Source organism: Oncorhynchus masou, chromosome 6 (genome assembly GCF_036934945.1).
Source record: "Oncorhynchus masou masou isolate Uvic2021 chromosome 6, UVic_Omas_1.1, whole genome shotgun sequence".
NCBI lineage: Eukaryota > Metazoa > Chordata > Actinopteri > Salmoniformes > Salmonidae > Oncorhynchus > Oncorhynchus masou.
The window spans coordinates 54,922,061-54,932,410 of NC_088217.1; the positions used below are offsets into that span (position 1 = coordinate 54,922,061).

Below are 10,350 nucleotides of genomic sequence, written 5' to 3' on the forward strand. Positions count from 1 at the left end.
GGCACATTTATAAACAGTGTAGTTATTCCCTCCACAAGGCAATCAAACAAGCGAAATGTCGGTAGTGGGACAAATTGGAGTCATAATTCATCGGCTCAAACACGAGATGTATGTGGCAGGGTCTACAGGCAATTACGGGCTACAGAAAGAAAACCAGCCACGTCACGGACACCGACGTCTTGCTTCCAGACAAACTAAACACCTTTGCCCACTTTGAGGATAATACAGTGCCACCGACGTGGCCCTCTACCAAGGACTGCGGGCCCCCCCTCTCCTTCTCCGTGGCCGATATAAGACATTTAAACATGCTAACCCTCACAAGGCTGCTGACCCAGACAACATCCCTAGCCACGTCCTCAGAGCATGCGCAGAACAGCAATCTCTCTGCTGTCCCCACATGCTTCAAGATGGCCACCATTGTTCCTGTACCCAAGAAAGCAAAGATAACTGAACTAAATGACTATTGCCCCGTAGCACTCACTTCTGTCATCATGAAGTGCTTTGAGACTAGTCAAGGATCATATCACCTCCACCTTACCTGCCATTGTCCACAGACGATGCAATCGCCATCACACAGCACAATCCCATCTGGACAAGAGGAATACCTATGTAAGAATGCTGTTCATTGACTACAGCTCAGCATTCAACACCATGGTATCCTCCAAGCTTATCATCAAGCTGGAGCCCCTGGGTCTCAACCCCGCCCTGGTTCTGGACTTAGATGGGCCGCTCACAGGTGGTGAAGGTAGGAAACATCTCCACTTTGCTGATCATCAACACTGGGGCCCCACAAGTGTGCATGCTCAGTCCATTGGTGTACTCCCTGTTCACCCATGACTACGTGGCCATGCACGCCTCCAACTCAATCATCAAGTTTGCAGATGACACAGCAGTAATGGGTTTGATTACCAATAACGATACGGCCGCATACAGGGAGTAGGTGAGTGCACTCGGAGTGTGGTGTCAGGAAAACAACATCAACAAAACAAAGGAGATGATCGTGGACTTCAGGAAACAGCCGTGGGAACACCCCCCTTTCCACATTGACAGGACAGTAGTGGAGAAGGTGGAAAGTTAAGTTCCTCGGCGTACACATCACAGACAAACTGAAATGGTCCACCCACACAGTGTGGTGAAGAAGGCGCAACAGATTCTCTTCAACCTCAGGAGGCTGAAGAAATTTGGCTTGTCACCTAAAACCCTGACAAACTTGTCCAAATGCACAATTGAGAGCATCCGGTTGGGCTGGTATGGCAACCGCAAGGCTCTCCAGAGGGTGGTGCAGTCTGCACAGCGTTTCACTGGTGGCAAACTACCGGGCCTCCAGGACACCTATAGCACCCGATGTCACAGGAAGGCCAAAAATATAATCAACTACAACAACCACCCGAGCCACTGCCTGTTCACCTCGCTACCATCCAGAAGGCGAGGTTAGTTCAGGTGCGTCAAAGCTGGGACCGAGAGACTGAAAAACGGCTTCTATCTCAAGGCCGTCAGACTGTTAAACAGCATTCACTGACGCAGAGGGGCTGCTGCCTACATAGACGCAAATCATTGGCCACTTTAATAAATGGAACACCAGTCACTTTAAATAATGTCACCATAATAATGTTTACATATCTTACATTACTCATCTTATATGTACAGTACATACTGTATTTTATACCATCTATTGCATCTTGCCTATGCCGCTCGGCCATCGCTCATCCATATATTTATATGTACATATTCTTATTCCATCCCTTTAGATTTGTGTGTATTAGGTGGTTGTGGAATTGTTAGATTACTTGTTAGATATTACTGCACTGTTGCAACTAGAAGCACAAGCATTTCGCTACAGTTGCATTAACATCTACTAACCATGTGTATGTGACCAATAACATTTGATTTGAGCTGTTCTTGCTATAATATGGACTTGGTCTCTTACCAAATAGGGCTATCTTCTGTATACCACCTCTATCTTGTCACAACACAACTGAATGGCTCAAAAGCATTAAGAAGGAAAGAAATTCCACAAATTAACTTAACAAGGCACACCTGTTAATTGAAATGCAGTCCAGGTGACTACCTCATGAAGCTGGTTGAGAGAATGCCAAGAGTGTGCAAAGTTGTCATCAAAGCACAGGGTGGCTACTTTGAAGAATCTCACATTAAATATATTTAGATTTGTTTAACACTTTTTTTTGGTTACTACGTGATTCCATATGTGTTATTTAATAGTTTGTCTTCACTATTATTCTACAATGTACAAAATTGTCAAAATAAAGAAAAACCCTTGAATGAGTAGATGTGTCCAAATGTATTATCAGACCCTTTACTCTGTACTTTGTTGAAGCTCCTTGGGCAGAGATTACAGCACTAATACTTCTTGGGTCTGACACGACAAGCTTGGCAACCTGTATTTGGGAAGTTTCTCCCATTCTTCTCTGCAGATCAACTCAACCTCTGTCCGGTTGGATGGCAGGCATTGCTGCAAAGCTATTTTCAGGTCTCTCCAGAGATATTCGATCAGGTTCAAGTCTGGGCTCTGGCTGGGCCACTCTAGTACATTCAGAGTCTTGTCCTGAAGCCACTACTACGCTGTCTTGGCTGTGTGCTTAGGGTCATTGACATGTTGGAAGGTGATCCATGGCCCCAGTCTGAGGATCTGAGTGCTCTGGAGGTTTTCATCAAGGATCTCTCTGTACTTTTCTCCATTCATCCTCCGTACTCTGCTCCATTCATCTTTCCCTCGATGCTGACTGGGGTCCCTGCTGCTGAAAAACAACCCCAAAGCACGATGCTGCCACCACCATGGTTTTTCGTAGAGATGGTGCCAGGTTTCATCCAGACGTGACGCTTGGCATTCATGCCAAAGTGTTCAATCTTGGTTTCATCAGACCAGAGAATATTGTTTCTCATGGTCTGGGAGTCTTTAGGTGCCGTTTGGCAAACTCCAAGCGAGCTGTGATGTTCCTTTTACTGAGTAGTGGCTACCGATTGGCCACTTTACCATAAAGGCCTGATTGGTGGAGTTCTGCAGAGATGGTTGTCCTTCTGAAAGGTTCTCCCATCGCCACAGAGAAACTCTGGAGCTCTGTCAGAGTGACCATGGGGTTCTTGGTCACCTCCCTGACCAAGGACCTTATCCTCCAATTGCTCACTTTGGCCGGGTGGCCAGGTCTAGGAAGAGTCTTGGTAGTTCTAAACATCTTCCATTTCAGAATGATGGAGGCCACTGTGTTCTTGGGGACCTTCAATGCTACAGAAATGTTTTGATACCCTTACCCCTCGACACAATGCTGTCTCGGAGAGCTATGGCTTGGTTTTTACTCTGACGTCAACTGTGGGACCTTATGTAGACAGGTGTGTGGCTTTCCAAATCATGTCCAATCAATTGAATTTACCACAATCAAGTTGTAGGAACATCAAGCATAATCAATGGAAACAGGATGCACCTGAGATCAATTTCGAATCTCATAGCAAAGGGTCTGAATACTTATGTAAATAAGGTATTTCTGTTTTTAGTTTTAATTTTTGCTAAAATTAAAAATTAAAAAAACTTTTTGCTTTGTCATTATGGGGTATTGCATGTATATTGCTGAGGGATTTATTTGATTTAATCTGTTTTAGAATAAGGCTGTTACATAACAAAATGTGGAAAAAGTCCAGGGGTCTGAATACTTTCCGAAGGCACTGTATGCGGCAGGGACTCCAGACAATCATGGATTATAAACGGAAAACCAGACACGTCGCGGACACTGACATTTTGCTCCTCTACAAGCTAAACACCTTCTTCCCTAAACACCTTCTTCATACACTCCAGCCGCATCCTTAGAGCATATGCAGACCAGCTGGCTGGAGTGTATGAACATATTTAATTTCTCCCTATTCCAGTCTGTTGTCCCCACTTGCTTCAATATGTCCACCATTGTTTGTGGACCCAAGAAAGCAAAGGTAACTGAACTAAAGGACTATCACCCTGTAGCTCTCACTTCTGTCATCTTGAAGTTCTTTCAGAGGCTAATTAAGGATCATATCAGTTCCACCTTACCTGCCACCCTAGACCCACTAATATTTGCATCCCGCCCCAACAGATCCACGGATGACACAATCGCCATCGCACTGCACACTGCCCTATCCCATCTGGACAAGAGGAAAAACTATGGAAGAATGCTGTTCATCAACTACAGCTCAGCATCCAACACCATTGTGCCCTCCAAGCGCATCACTAGGCTCCGGGCCCTGGGTCTGAACCCCACCCTGTGCAACTGGGTCCTGGACTTCCTGACAGGCCGCACCCCAGGTGGTGAAGGTAGGCAACAACATCTCCGCTCCACTATTCCTCAACACAGGGGCCCCACAAGGGTGCGTGCTCAGCCCCCTCCTGTAGTCCCTGTTCACCCATGACTGTGTAGGAACTTTAGTGGTCTAATAATCGGTAACTTAATGAACGAATATGCCTACTATTTCAAATGAATAACGTTGAATAAGGGCACCAGTAATAGTTTTTATTCAAAGAGAAAATTCACTTGAAACTCTGATTAGCAGTTTAGCTTCCGTTCATCAAGTCTAATAACAATCTTAAAGGATACGTAAGGTATTAGAGACAGAATTTGGCAAAGCAAAGCTAGAGAGAACCACACTTCTTTATTACGCTAAGAAACACACAAAAGAAACAAAGATTATGATTGATCTATTAAGGTTATAATTTTGCAATGCCGAATAGTCAAAGAGGAAACAGAGATGCTGTCATTACACTGAACAAAAATATACACTGCTCAAAAAATAAAGGGAACACTAAAATAACACATCCTAGATCTGAATGAAAGAAATATTCTTATTAAATACTTTTTTCTTTACATAGTTGAATGTGCTGACAACAAAATCACACATAAATTATCAATGGAAATCAAATGTATCAACCCATGGAGGTCTGGATTTGGGGTCACACTCAAAATGAAAGTGGAAAACCACACTACAGGCTGATCCAACTTTGATGTAATGTCCTTAAAACAATTCAAAAATTAGGCTCAGTAGTGTGTGTGGCCTCCACGTGCCTGTATGACCTCCCTACAACGCCTGGGCATGCTCCTGATGAGGTGGCGGATGGTCTCCTGAGGGATCTCCTCCCAGACCTGGACTAAAGCATCCGCCAACTCAGATGTGCTCAATTGGATTCAGGTCTGGGGAACGGGCAGGCCAGTCCATAGCATCAATGCCTTCCTCTTGCAGGAACTGCTGACACACTCCAGCCACCATGAGGTCTAGCATTGTCTTGCATTAGGAGGAACCCAGGGCTAACTGCACCAGCATATGGTCTTACAAGGGGTCTGAGGATCTCATCTCGGTACCTAATGGCAGTCAGGCTACATTTGGCGAGCACATGGAGGGCTGTGCGGCCCCCCAAAGAAATGCCACCCCACACCGTGACTGACCCACCGCCAAACCGGTCATGCTGGAGGATGTTGCAGGCAGCAGAACGTTCTCCACGGCGTCTCCAGACTCTGTCACGTCTGGCACATGTGCTCAGTGTGAACCTGCTTTCATCTGTGAAGAGCACAGGGCGCCAGGGGCGAATTTGCCAATCTTGGTGTTCTCTGGCAAATGACAAACGTCCTGCACGGTGTTGGGCTGTAAGCACAACCCCCACCTGTGGACGTCGGGCCCTCATGGAGTCTGTTTCTGACCGTTTGAGCAGACACATTTGTGGCCTGCTGGAGGTCATTTTGCAGGGCTCTGGCAGTGCTCCTCTTGCTCCTCCTTGCACAAAGGCGGAGGTAGCGGTCCGGCTACTGGGTTGTTGCCCTCCTACGGCCTCCTCCACGTCTCCTGATGTACTGGCCTGTCTCCTGGTAGCGCCTCCATGCTCTGGACACTACGCTGACAGACACAGCAAACCTTCTTGCCACAGCTCGCATTGATGGGCCATCCTGGATGAGCTGCACTACCTGAGCCACTTGTGTGGGTTGTAGACTCCGTCTCATGCTACCACTAGAGTGAAAGCACCGCCAGCATTCAAAAGTGACCAAAACATTAGCCAGGAAACATAGGAACTGAGAAGTGATCTGTGGTCACCACCTGCAGAACCACTCCTTTATTGGGGGTGTCTTGCTAGTTGCCTATAATTTCCACCTGTTGTCTATTCCATTTGCACAACAGCATGTGAAATGTATTGTCAATCAGTGTTGCTTCCTAAGTGGACAGTTTGATTTCACAGAAGTGTGATTGACTTGGAGTTACATTGTGTTGTTTAAGTGTTCTCTTTATTTTTATGAGCAGTGTATTACGCAACATGTGTTTGGTCCCATGTTTCATGAGCTGAAATGAAAGATCCCAGAAATGTTACATATGCACAACAGGCTTGTTTCTCTCAAATGTTGTGCACAAATTTGTTTACATCCCTATTAATGAATATTTCTCATTTGCCAAGATTATGCCACACATGTCAGGTGGGTGGATTTCAGGAAGCTGATTAAACAGCATGATAATTACACTGGTGCACCTTGAGCTGGGGACAATAAAAGGCCCCATTAAAATGTGCAGTTTTGTCACACAACACAATGCTATAGATGTTTCAAGATTTGAAGGCACGTGCAATTGGAATACTGACTGCAGGTATGTCCACCAGAGCCGTTGCCAGATAATTGAATGTTCATTTCTCTACCATAAGCTGCCTCCACAACATCGTTTTAAAATATTTCGCAAAACGTCCAACTGGCCTCACAACCGCAGACCACGTGTATGGTGTCGTATAGGCAAGCAGTTTGCTGATGTCAATGTTGTGAATAGAGTGCCCCTTGGTGGCGTTGGGGTTATGGTATGCGCAGGCATAAGCTACGGACAATGAACACAATTGTCTCATCGCGCTCTAGCGACTCCTGTGGCAGTCTGCTCGCAGTGCACGCTAACCAGCTCGCCAGGTGCACAGTGTTTCCTCCTACACTGTGGTTGGGTTGTGTTTCGGAGGACGCATGGCTTTCAACCTTCGTCTCTCCCGAGCCGGAGCTGTAGCGATGAGACAAGATAGTAACTACTAACAATTGGATACCATGAAATTGGGGAGAAAAAGGGGGTAAATATATATTTTTAACTATTTGATTTTGATTTGAATTCACCTCTCAGCAGGACAATAATCTAACACACAAGGCCAAATCTACACTGGAGTTGTTTACCAAGAGGACAGTGAATGTTCCTGAATGGCTAAGATACAGATTTTACTTAAATCTGCTTGCAGATCTATGGCAAGACTTTTAAATGGTTGTCTAGCAATGATCAATTACCAATTTGACAGAGCTTGAATAATTTTTTAAAAGAATAATGGGCAAGTATTGTACAATCCATGTGTGCAAAGCTCTTGAGACACTTACCCAGAAAAATTCACAGCTGTAATCGCTGCCAAAGGTAACTAAACATGTATTGACACAGGGGTGTGAATAATTATGTAAATTATACATTTAATTTTCAATACATTTGCAAAAATGTCTAAAAACTTGTTTTCACTTTGTCATCATTGGGTAAGTGTATATGTAGATGGGTGAGAAAAACAAATGTAATCCATTTTGAATTCAGGCGATAACAAAATCAAACAAAATGTGGAATAAGTCAACGGGTATGAATACTTTCTGAAGGCACCGTATATTCCATGTGATTACTTATAATTTTTCATATGTACCTGTGTTAAATATCCATTTCTAGCTATTGAATGTAATTACTATTCTACTTATTACAGATTCTGGTAGTACATTACATCAATAGGTCTGTAAAAACTTTGGCGGAGCGGGACTAACAAAGATCATCCACCCCCACTGTTGTCCATGTAGGATATGTAATGGTCAGCTATTGGCTTGCAATGCCCCCTAGTGACTGATTACTACTACCATATTAGGTGCTTGCCAGATTCATAGCACTCCACCCCAGAGTTGTGTCCGAGATGCAGCAGCTGTGACTACTATCTTTGAGTCCCTATGTGTAACAACATGTTAATACAATGTGCTACTAGATTAATTACAGTGTTACTACACGTATTAAATAACAGGATTTTTGTGTTACCTTCCAGGAAAGTAAACATCTCTCAACCACATTGGTACAAACCATGTTTAAGATCTAGTACACAAAGAGGGGGAATTATACCATCATGGGAACAGCCAGTTGTTGGAGTGGTTGATCACTGCTCCTCATGGGACCTCTCTTAGCCAATAGTAGTTGTTGGCGCCCTCTTAGGAGGGTCATCCATGAGTAGGCTTACTTTGGCACCTTGTCTCCCATGGGCCTTGCCTTGTTTTTTATTTATTTAACCTTTATTTAAAAAGGCAAGTTAGTTAAGAACAAATTCTTATTTACAATGACAGCCTACACTAGCCAAACCCGGAAGACGCTGGGCCAATTGTGTGCCGCCCTATGGTACTCCCAAGCACAGCCGCTTGTGATATAGCCTGGATTCGAACCAGGGTGTCTATAGTGATGTCTCAAGCACTGAGATGCAGTGCCTTAGAGCGCTGCACCTCTCGGGAGCCCATGTCAGCTCAGCCTTATGTAGGCTCAGGTTTCTTTTGTCTGTCTGAACACCATACTCTCCTTACATCTGTTCAGTAGTATTTTCTCAGGGGCAGCACCAAGACTTTGTATAAATCTGGATATTTGTTTAGGCCAACAGAACAAAGAGCATTCAAGAGCTGATTATTTTAGTCCGTGAATTTCAAATAAAACAAGCTACTTAAAAAATATATAAAAAATCTCACATGTAAAGGACAGCACAGCGTGGCTATTCCCAAACTGGAGGTACGCACAATGCCGTCGGGGGTACGCCAAATAGAAATGTGATTCACATTTTCAAACAGTCCATTTAGATTTTCCAACGGGGCTATACATTTGTGTGATGTTTTTCTCTCTCGCCTGAGTAGCCTAGTTTCACTGCCAAAAATAAAATGTAACCATCTCGTGCTCAGTGAAATAACACAATGTAAAGCGTCTGTGTGTAGCTAGTGAGATGAGTCAGGCACAGGACAGCAGATATGAGTAATGAAAGCAATTTTACTCAATAATATCACGTAGTATAAATACAATTACACAAATACGGATCGCAATACAATAAACAATTACTCACAAACAAACATGGGGGAACAGAGGGTTAAATAATGAACAAGTAATTGGGAGATTGAAAGCAGGTGTGTAAGACAAAGACAAAACAAATGGAAAATGAAAAGTGGATCTGCAATACTAGAAGGCCGGTGACGTCGACCGCAGAACGAACAAGGAGAGGGACCAATTTCGGTGGAAGTCGTGACAGTACCCCCCCATATAAAATCCACAATTGTTTCATTACCAAATATTGCACCAGAAATCTTAGATGTAAAAATGCGCAACTAACATTAATGACAGATTTCTTGACTTAATTTAGATACATTTGGACTATTTCGAGGACATACACTGGCAACGGCGTCTTAAAATGGACAAACAGTACTATTGGCGCTTTTTTCACGTATTTCAAGTGAGAATGTATTTTAACGGAGTATGTGACCACACGCGTTCGGTTCCCAAACCGTGTGCCCGAACAGCCGGAAAAAAACCTCACCGAAGTCCATAACATCACAAATGCCGTCATATTATATGCACGAACTCTACCGAACCGTTTCGGCTGGGAAGCATGCGGACACATTTAAGTTGCTCTGGTTAAGAGCTTCTGCTAAATGACTAAAATGTAAATATAAACTGAGTCATCAGACCTTTCAAATAGCAGCAGACGGCGCCAAAACCCTACGGATAAAACATCGGCTGCGTTTCAAACTCTATAAAAGACACACCCTCCTCCATTTACCCTCCCTTTGTGCCATTAGGGGAATCCCCGCGGGTAACTTTGTCGTTGGTCCAAATAATTAGCCAAGCAAGGGAAATTGTCAACGTACGCCTCTTAGCCCTCGCTTTGATACAGTTTACGAGTGTACAATTATGTTCACTCCGGCTCTGAAACGCCCCATATTTCAATTCGTGACAATTGTACTAAGAAACGTACGTCAACTTAAAACCAACATTAATATGGCGAAGTCAACATAGAAGTGTGTATAAAAACGAATGTAAATAAGTTGAAATGGTGCTACTAATGATCATGACGGCTCAAATACGTATCATAAAAGTAATGATGTTTCTGTTTGGTAAGCTTTTGGAAACGTTAACTTGCGCACATAACTTTTCCTGACATCACACTTATACATTATAATTTTCGATTTACCTGATATGGTAGAATGGCTAACATTCGATGTCTGTGGATGCGTTGTCTTCAAGCCAAGATATGAAATGCAATCATAATTGACTGTAACCATATAAGGCACACAACAATTTCATGAAGACTCAAAACACAACCGCGGGCTGAAC

At 43.8% G+C, this 10,350-nt stretch overlaps 1 long non-coding RNA gene across 1 annotated transcript; it reads right to left on the minus strand.

Moving 5' to 3' along the window:
• Nucleotides 1-6,737: 6,737 nt before the first annotated feature.
• On the minus strand, nucleotides 6,738-10,309 carry LOC135542304 (uncharacterized). Its single transcript, XR_010456045.1, has 3 exons — nucleotides 10,208-10,309; nucleotides 7,350-7,387; nucleotides 6,738-6,987 (listed from the first exon to the last, which is right to left on the minus strand). It is a non-coding gene; the product is annotated as an uncharacterized LOC135542304 (long non-coding RNA).
• Nucleotides 10,310-10,350: the final 41 nt, after the last annotated feature.